Source organism: Anguilla anguilla, chromosome 2 (genome assembly GCF_013347855.1).
Source record: "Anguilla anguilla isolate fAngAng1 chromosome 2, fAngAng1.pri, whole genome shotgun sequence".
In the NCBI taxonomy this organism is placed as follows: domain Eukaryota; kingdom Metazoa; phylum Chordata; class Actinopteri; order Anguilliformes; family Anguillidae; genus Anguilla; species Anguilla anguilla.
The window spans coordinates 19,763,545-19,773,619 of NC_049202.1; positions in this window are offsets into that span (position 1 = coordinate 19,763,545).

The window sequence follows — 10,075 nt, forward strand, 5'->3', positions numbered from 1 at the left end:
ACTTTTGATATTAACTACCTTTTGTATGGGTACAGCCACAGTTTTCTAACTGGGATGTGAAATTGCACCCATATAGTTTCAGTGGTTAGAAAATTACACTGCTTCTATTGAGATTGGTGTGAGCGAGACAGGCATGGGGCTGATGGTTTTCTCCCACTCCAACTTGGTTCCTATTCAAGTTAACCTTGCAATGTGCCAACATAGTTTTACCATCCACTCTTCCTGTGTGGGCGGGGCCTGGGCCTGATTGACACAGTGTCACACCAGCCCCCCTTGAGAGGGTGAAGTCTGCAGGTGATGGATATTGTTTCACACTCTATCCTCCCGTGTGGGCAGGGCTTGGGACTGACGGACGGTTTCACACCATGTGTGCATAAAGACTTTTGTGCACAGATTCCCTTCTGTCCGGCTCTCACGCAGACAGATGGCTCTTCCTCAGCTCCTCAACATCGAATGCCGTACATTCCCGGGAATGCACTCCCTCTCTTTTTAGCATTCCCTCCCAGTTATTAAATCCGGGAAAATGCCAAGCATTTTGGTAATCAAATGATTCTGCTTCTGATCCAACTTCAAACTGCTGTGCTAAATCACATGAAAAGATATTGTGTTTCTCATAGTGAAAGCAATAAAATGGCCAAATGAAAAAATAATATGGCAGTCAATGGTCAATCTGTGACAATAATACAGCAATTGTAGCCAGAGCAGCAATGCAATGATAATATCGAGGCATGGGGCCGGGAGGAAAAATCCCGAAACGTACTGTACAAATGAGCAAATGACAAAAAGTTCTCAGGAGCATTGACTCATTTACAACTGTAATTATGTGGCAATAAAAATCAACGTGTGAATCAAAACACAGTCTTGTGTACAGGGTAGCAAACACGCATAAAGTTGATGAGCTGTTACCTAAGGGTGGACCCAGAATCAAAGGCTTTCTTTTTCATATTTCAGTTTTATTTTACAGTACTATTATATATTTTCGATTGACCAAGACAGTGTGTGCATCAGGAATTTTTTCATGAGCATCATCCAGGTGCTTTTTGGCACACCAGGGATGAGCATTCATGTCATTCTAAGTGAGCAGTGGTTTCGACCTTGCTATTTTGCACAAATCTCATTTTTGCCCAGTGTCATTTTAATGGTAGAGTCATGAATACCAACCTCAGCCAAGGTAAGGCAAGGTAAATGCTCACAGGGTGCCAACCATACAATAATTCAAAAAAAGTGACAACCCTTTATTCTAGTTTTCAATATCAGTGGAAATTAACTTACAAATCATCGCTTTCAGTCTTATCGAACAACGCCACCAGCCCATCTGTTTGAGGGTGGTAAATGCTGAATCGAATAGACTTGACACCTGATGATTTGTTCCTTTAGTGTACGTGACATGAATGATGTTCCTTATTCTATAAGAAGCCTACCATCAATTTCAATCACTTGGTTGGCTATTCCACTGAGTGTTATCTTTTTAATTGCTCAAGAGCAAACTCTGTCACTCTGGAGAGCGATGGAGAGTAACCAGTCTCTGCCCCTGAGCCTGGTGCTTCTGTCTCACCAGGTAATCTGAATACGCCCTTGTTATTGAACCCCTGCTGCTAGTCCAGCTCTAGCCACCTGATAACACCAATGAAACACCAGTCAATTGCATCTCAGGAGTCAAAGGGCACTGGGTGTGACAGTGTGCGAGTTCAGTTGATTAAAAAAAAAATCATCCATAGTTGAACTTCCCAAGCACTGCTCCATAAAGTTGTGTCCAATCATACAAGTGATGCTGAAAGTATACAAACTCTCAAAACATATTCTTATTATTCATGTAACATTCCAGTGTTATTCTTTGCATGCAGAAGGACTGTCTATGTTTATACTGTGAAAATACTAATCAGAGCATGTAGCTGCTGGTACCTAGTAACTAGAGCTTTCTATGCATATACATTGTGTGTGTGTGTGTGTGTGTGTGTATGTGTGTGCGTGTCTGCATATGTGTGTGTGGGTGATACCAGTGATGCTAGACAACTCCCTAGTACACATCACTTGCTTCCAGTATGCTGACAAGTAGTAAAAAGCTGACTATCTAGCTAGCCAAATTAAAGCACATTTCTAATAACTAGAGCTAGCCAAGTTTCCTAGCAAGCTAGCACCACTGTGAATTACCACCTCAGGTGTGCATATATATCTTTACACTGTTCAGCATGTGGTGATCTAGTCCATAATGAAATCGCTGAAGCACTGTAAGCTAAAGTACAGAACATTGTTAGACATTTCAGTATTCTGTACACTTCCAAATGTTTTTTTTTCATAGAATACTGTTGGTCAAAATCGTGAATCAAAGCTTGGAATGTAGTTCAGTAATTTCCCTTGAGAATATGTCAAACATTTTGCTGCTCTAGGTCCCCGCCACACTTCATCCATTTCCATTTTAATATAAGTAGGCAGCATATAGGGCATGTATGTTAGAGCAGAACCAAAAGAGACAGTTGGGAGCGATCTTGGATAATTACAGATCACAGTTTCTTGATTAAATAAGCAGGATGGTCTTCTCTGTAATCACCAAGCCACGAGCATGTTATTTTTAATTGTCGCCCATTACTCTGCCCTGGTAATTATCAGCTTTTTTTCCCCTGAATGTTTTAGCAGCAAGCTGACAGGGGCCAGGAGCTGCTCTCTCCCTCCCACACCACCTGTCTCACAGGCAATAGGCAGCGCCAGTGTGGTGGTGTTAAAACTAGAGCATGCCCTTGCACAAGAGCAATGCCTGTTAAACATCGGTTTACGAAGAGACAGACCTGTGTCATGGACATCAGCTCAGTATGCAGCCAGCCCACCTACACAGCTCTCTGTTTTGCCAACAAAGAATACCCCTCCTCTGTAATTTTGTAGAAAAAAAACAGAAGCAAAATCTCATGTAGAACACTGCAGTATATCTATGTGCTGTGTGTGTGTGTGTATGTATTGTGGCACCGTACTGGGTGTGACGGTGCAGGCGGGGCGGCACAGAAATACACAGACCGGAGGTTTGGGGAAAAATAGCCCAACAGGGCTCTTTAATCAAACCAAATTAAGCACGCAAATCAAAGCCGTACTCAACAACAAAAGGTTCTTCTTTAAATTAAATTAAAGTAAAGTAAAATAACTGAAATTAAAGTAGTGATGACCCGGAGACAGCTTAGGGGATCCCTCTTTGAAGCGCGAAGAGGGATGTGGTCCCGCGTCTCCGCTGGCTCTGCAAAACAAGTGCAAATTTACAAACAGATATTTCGCCGCTCTGTTCTCGCCCGAAAACCCCCTCCGCTCAAGGGAGACAAAGGCCTCCTCTTAAGCTCCCAGCTCGTTTCCCTGGAGTAGCGGCAGCTGTGTGGCCTCATTGACTTCAGGTGTGATGAATGCCAATGAGGGAGTTGGGGAATTTCCCGGTTGCCGCTCTCCAGGGTCCTGTGGCTGGGCTTTGCAGAGTGGTGCTGTCCTGGGTCCTGAACTGCGAGCCTAGTGGTAGGTTTGAGCTGATGACCATCCGGCTGGGAGGGGCACTGCGGGGGCATGCCCCGATCCACGCCACATCCCTCCCCCCTAAGCGAACCGCCACCAGTGCTTGCCGCGGCCGCCCAGAGTGTGTGCAGGCGGGACAGGGCGTCAGCGTTCCCATGGAGCCTTCCGGGACGGTGGACCACCTCAAAGTCGAAGGGCTGGAGTGCCAGGAACCAGCGGGTCACCCTGGCATTGGTGTTCTTCTCCCGGGCCATCCACTGGAGGGGCGCGTGATCTGTAACCAGAGTGAACTTCCGCCCGAGCAGGTAGTACTGGAGTGCGGAGAGGGCCCATTTAATGGCAAGGGCCTCGCGCTCCACAGCAGCATACCGGGATTCACTCGGGCGGAGCTTACGGCTCAGAAATAACACGGGGTGCTCCTCATCGCCGTGTACCTGGGACAGAACCGCGCCCACCCCCGTCTCCGACGCATCCGTTTGGACCAGGAAGGGCCGGTCGAAGTCCGGGGTATGGAGGACCGGGTCCGAGCACAGGGCGGCCTTCAGGTCCTGGAACGCCCTCTCCTGCTCGGGGCCCCACAGCAGTTTCTCTGGTGACCCTTTTCGTGTGAGGTCAGATAAGGGAGCGGCTGTGGAGGAGAAATGAGGGATAAAACGCCTGTAGTACCCGGCCAACCCCAGGAAGGCACGTACCTGGGTCTTGGTGGCGGGCCGGGGCCAGTCCTTCACAGCCTGCACCTTCTTATCTTGGGGCTTGAGCAGGCCCCGACCGATGGTGTAGCCCAGATACTGTGCCTCGTTTTGCGCTATGCAGCACTTGGCGGGATTGGCGGTGAGGCCAGCTTGTCGCAGCGCCCCCAAAACAGCCTGGACATGAATCAGGTGGACAGCCCAGGTGCGGGAGTGGATTACCACATCGTCCAAGTAGGCTGCTGCATAGCGCTGGTGTGCCCGGAGTACGACGTCCATCAAGCGCTGGAACGTTGCTGGTGCCCCATGGAGCCCGAACGGCAGGACCCGATACTGGAACTGGCCCACCGGGCTGGTGAAGGCAGTCTTCTCCTTGGCCGACTGGGTGAGGGGGACCTGCCAATAACCTTTGGTTAGGTCCAGGGTTGTAATAAAGCGAGACTCACCCAGTCGCTCGAGTAACTCATCCGCCCGGGGCATGGGGTACGCGTCAAAGTCGGACACAGCGTTGAGACGTCTGAAGTCGTTACAGAAGCGCAGGGAGCCATCGGGTTTAGGCACGAGGACTATGGGGCTCGACCAAGGGCTGCAGGCCTCCTCAATGACTCCCATTGCTCTCATCCTCTCAATCTCCTCCACGACGGCCGCTTTCCGTGCTTCTGGGATCCTATACGGGCGTATGTTCACCACGGTGCGCTCTGGCGTACGGATATGGTGCTCCGTTAAGGTGGTACGACCTGGGAGAGGGGAGAACACATCACGGTTTTGGTCAACCAGTTCTCTCACCTCTTGGACCTGGCGGGGCTCAGGTCAGCACCATATCGCACAGTCTCCCGGGGCGCAGGGGTTGTTTCTTCGGTGGTGAACATCGCCGCCGTTGCTGCTGCAGGACCCTCTACCCACCTCTTGAGCAGATTCACATGGTACACCTGCTGCGGTTTCCGGCGTCCGGGCTGGTCTACGCGGTAGTTCACTGGTCCCACTCGCTCTTTGACTGTGTAGGGTCCCTGCCAGGTGGCTAGAAACTTATTTTCAGGGGTGGGTACGAGTAGAAGGACACGGTCACCTGGCCGGAACTCTCGGGGTTGGGCGGGCCGGTTATATGTCCGCTGCTGGGCGCGTTGTGCTTCCACCATGTGCTCTCGCACCACTGGCATGACACTTGATATGCGGGAGCGCATCTCCTCTACGTGTTCGACCAGGCTCCGGTGCGGTGATGGCTGTTCCTCCCAGGCTTCTTTGGCGAGGTCCAGGAGTCCTCTCGGCCGCCGCCCATACAGTAGCTCAAAAGGGGAGAAGCCAGTGGAAGCCTGGGGCACCTCCCGAATGGCGAAGAGCACATACGGCAGGACCTGGTCCCAGTCCTTGCCGTCAGCAGCGACGATCTTCCGGAGCATCCGCTTCAACGTCTGGTTGAACCGCTCGACCAGCCCATCCGTTTGCGGGTGATAGACTGACGTACGGAGATGTTTTACTCGCAGCAGGTGACATGTGTCCGCCATTATCTTGGACATGAATGGAGTGCCCTGGTCCGTAAGAATTTCTTTTGGTATGCCGACCCGGCTGACGAGGTGCACCAGCTCGCGAGCAATGGCCTTGGAGGTGGCGACGCGGAGGGGCACGGCTTCCGGATAGCGGGTGGCATAGTCCAGGATGACCAGGATGTAATTGTGTCCTCGGGCTGACTTGGGCAGGGGTCCGACCAGGTCCAGGCCGATCCTCTCGAAGGGGGTCTCTATAATGGGGAGAGGGATTAGAGGGGCGGGTGGTGGCCTTACCGGGGAGGTGCGTTGGCACACCTCGCAACTGCGGCAGTAATCCTCCACCGCTCTGCGCATTCCTGGCCAGTGGAAGCGGTCTGCCACCCGCTCTAGGGTCTTCTGCATGCCCAGGTGAGCTCCCAGGATGTGTGTGTGGGCCAGCTGTAGGACGGTGGCCACGTACTGGCGGGGTAAGACCAACAGCTCCCGGACTTCTCCTCGTCTCGTGGTGTTGTAGTATAGCAGCCCGTGTTGCACCGAGAAGTAATTTGCTTCTAGGGGTCCTTCTCCCCTCTTTACCCCTTCAAGGACCCGCACCTGGCTCCAGCAGTGGCGCAACCGGTCATCCTGGACCTGCGCGGTGCCAAACTGTCCTTTACGCTGTGCCTGGGGAGGGAGATTGGACATCGTTAAGGGGGGTACAAGCTCACCTTCCCCATCAGCTTCTTCTGCCACCTCGCTTACTCCAACCCGTTCTCCCAGCCAGGCAGAATAGGGTTGGCCTGATGGATGGACACGAGGTTTGGCTCGTCGGGGCCATGACCCGGTTCCCTTCCTTCGGGCTCTTCTGCCCCCCCTCTGGACAATTCTGGCAGCCTGGTACAGGGAGTCGAATTGCTCCGCAGCCAAGCAACTCCGTCCATGGGGCAAGCGAGCTGGAATGGGGGCCGGGTCGGTGGGCATGGACACATCTGAGGGCGACTTTCCAGAGGTGGGCAGCAGGGTGGGTATTTTCCCTCGGGCCTGGGCCGAGTCCGGTGGGGTCGGCTTCCGGTCACCTCCAGTCTGGGGACGGAAGAGGGAGCGCTCGGTCGGTCCTGCCTTCAGCATCTCTTGCGTGGCTTCGACTCGCTCCACCAGCTCCACCAGGTCCTCAGGGCTCTGTGGTGAATGCTGTCCGGCCAGCTTCTTTGCCTCATGCGGTAATGCCCGGAGGTACCGATCCATGGCGACCCGGTCGAGGATCTGCTCCACGGACAGGCGTTCAGGTTGGAGCCAACGGGTAACCAGCCTCCGGAGTGACGCCATCTGGCTGCGCGCGTTGACCCCCGGTTGGTAGGCCCAGGTGGTGACCTGTTGTCCAGCGGATGTGGGGGATACACCGGCTCTGGCTAGTATCTCCCTCTTCAGCCTGTGGTAGTCCCGGGCTTCTGCTGCGCCCAGGTCTTGGTATGCTTGTTGGGCCTCGCCGGTGAGGAAGGGAGCAAGGGTGTCTGCCATCTCCCGGGGATCCCATAACTCGCGCTCGGCCACCCGCTCAAAGGTGTGGAGGTAGGCCTCCACGTCGTCGGCTTCAGTCATTTTTGTCAGGACATCCTTAGCCTTCGTCCTGCTACCCGGGAGCGGTACGGCCGATGCGCTGTGGGCCTGGACCACCTCGGTGAGCCGGATGACCTGTTCAGCCATGACCTGGGCAGCATGTTGTTGTCCCAGGTTAGCCTCCACGAGCGCCCGTAAGAGGTCCTCCATGTCGCAGCTAAATTGGGGAACACAAGACTAATGAAAGAGGGGGGGGGGGGAAGAAACAAACAAACCAAAAAAAAAATTTTTTTTTTTTTTTTTTTTTTTTTTTTTTAACTCTACCGCGAGAACGAGTGTAATACTCGAGCTCGGGATAGTTAGCTGCAGTCTGCTATTACTCCGTGCCTATGCCCGCATTCTCCACCACTGTGGCACCGTACTGGGTGTGACGGTGCAGGCGGGGCGGCACAGAAATACACAGACCGGAGGTTTGGGGAAAAATAGCCCAACAGGGCTCTTTAATCAAACCAAATTAAGCACGCAAATCAAAGCCGTACTCAACAACAAAAGGTTCTTCTTTAAATTAAATTAAAGTAAAGTAAAATAACTGAAATTAAAGTAGTGATGACCCGGAGACAGCTTAGGGGATCCCTCTTTGAAGCGCGAAGAGGGATGTGGTCCCGCGTCTCCGCTGGCTCTGCAAAACAAGTGCAAATTTACAAACAGATATTTCGCCGCTCTGTTCTCGCCCGAAAACCCCCTCCGCTCAAGGGAGACAAAGGCCTCCTCTTAAGCTCCCAGCTCGTTTCCCTGGAGTAGCGGCAGCTGTGTGGCCTCATTGACTTCAGGTGTGATGAATGCCAATGAGGGAGTTGGGGAATTTCCCGGTTGCCGCTCTCCAGGGTCCTGTGGCTGGGCTTTGCAGAGTGGTGCTGTCCTGGGTCCTGAACTGCGAGCCTAGTGGTAGGTTTGAGCTGATGACCATCCGGCTGGGAGGGGCACTGCGGGGGCATGCCCCGATCCACGCCACAGTATATATATATATATATATATATATATATATATATACACACTCACTGGCCACTTCATTAGGTACACCTGTTCAACTGCTCATTAACGCGAATATCTAATCAGCCAATCACGTGGCAGTAACTCAATGCATTTAGGCATGTACACATGGTCAAGACGATCTGCTGAAGTTCAAAACAAGCATCAGAATGGGGAAGAAAGGTGATTTAAGTGACTTTGAATGCGGCATGGTTGTTGGTGCCAGACGGGCTGGTTTCAGTATTTCAGAAACCGCTGATCTACTGGGATTTTCATGCACAACCATCTCTAGGGTTTACAGAGAATGGTTCAAAAAAGAGAAAATATCCAGTGAGAGGAAGTTCTCTTGTTGATGGCAGAGGTCAGAGGAGAATGGCTAGACTGGTTCGAGCTGAGAGAAAGGCAACAGTAACTCAAATAACCATTCGTTACAACCGAGGTATGCAGAAGAGCACCTCTGAACACACACCACGTCGAACCTTGAAGCAGATTCCTTGGTCTCTAAAATGTATACAAATACCATTTAATAAAAGGTGAGATTTTCTGCATTCTACAAATATAAAATGGAGTACAGATCTAAATAAAAAAAATTTTAAAGTATTTGTTCCAAACATTATGGAGCTGTGTATTTAGAATACTGTAGGTCCCTTCCCAGTGATGTTGACTCACCATCAGCCGCAAATTATGTCTCATTCTCCCCTACCAATTTATCTTAAGCCTTTTACTTTCTTCAGTTCCGTCTTGTTCACAGGTCATGCTCTACATCAGCGATAGACAGCCAGGGGCACAGAAGGGAACATTCAGTGTGACAGAACGTGGGTTGTGTTGGGGAGCTGAAGGCTTGGCTGCCTCTCCAAAGGAGATGAACACCAAAAGGCCATGTGTGCTTATTTACCTGTATGGTAGATGTGCCCCATTTGGGGCTTTGGACTTCTAAGCCAGTGATTCTCAAACTCGGTCAGCCTCTTCAGTTTTTGTTAGTTTGTTTGTTACATTGTTCATTTTTGTGGCCTTGTGTCAGCACTTGCACCTATTAAGAGCATATCCATCCACCCATTATCTATGCATGCTTATTCCTGGGGGCAATTTAGACTCACCAACCTAATCTGCATGTCGTTGGACTGTTAGAGGAAACCGGAGCACCCAGATGACACCCACACAGACACAGGAAGAACATACAAATCTCACACAGAAAGGCCCTGGCTGGGATTCGAACCAATGACCTTCTTGCTGCCCACTGCACCACTGCGCCACCCCCTATTCATTCACCTCAGTCTTTAAATTGATTAGTTAAAAATGTTTTCCACATCTTATGAAATCATTTTCAATATAGCACAATAAGCACAATGCATATGGGACATTCATTCTTAATGGCTTGCATAGTTATTTCTAATGTAATGAGGGCTTAAGAGGGTAAATAATCCTTTAAAACGTGAAGTTTCCAATTAAAAAGAATGAACAGCTTGTTAAAATTCTGAGATTGCAATTGTGTTTGGAATGAAAATCAGCATACACAGGGGACCCTGGGAGTTTTGAGAACCATCTAAGCAGCTGGTCACAGGTAATGGCAGGTAAATGAGGCTTCACAAACCACAAAATGGTTGGAACTGCAATGCTGTAAAAGGGATACTGTGATTTGAACTAATTGCAGTGTTGCATTGATTGACGGCATATATCTTACCCCATTGAGGGGTGATGAACTATTGCCCAGACATCACTAGTCACAAGTCCATTTCATTATAAATATAGCCACACCAATCTCTGGAGGAGCAGGTGGGAGAGGCTGTACTGTCTTACTAAGCCCATGTGACTGCCCATGGATTCACAGTCATTAAGATGAAAAAACTTGGGGCA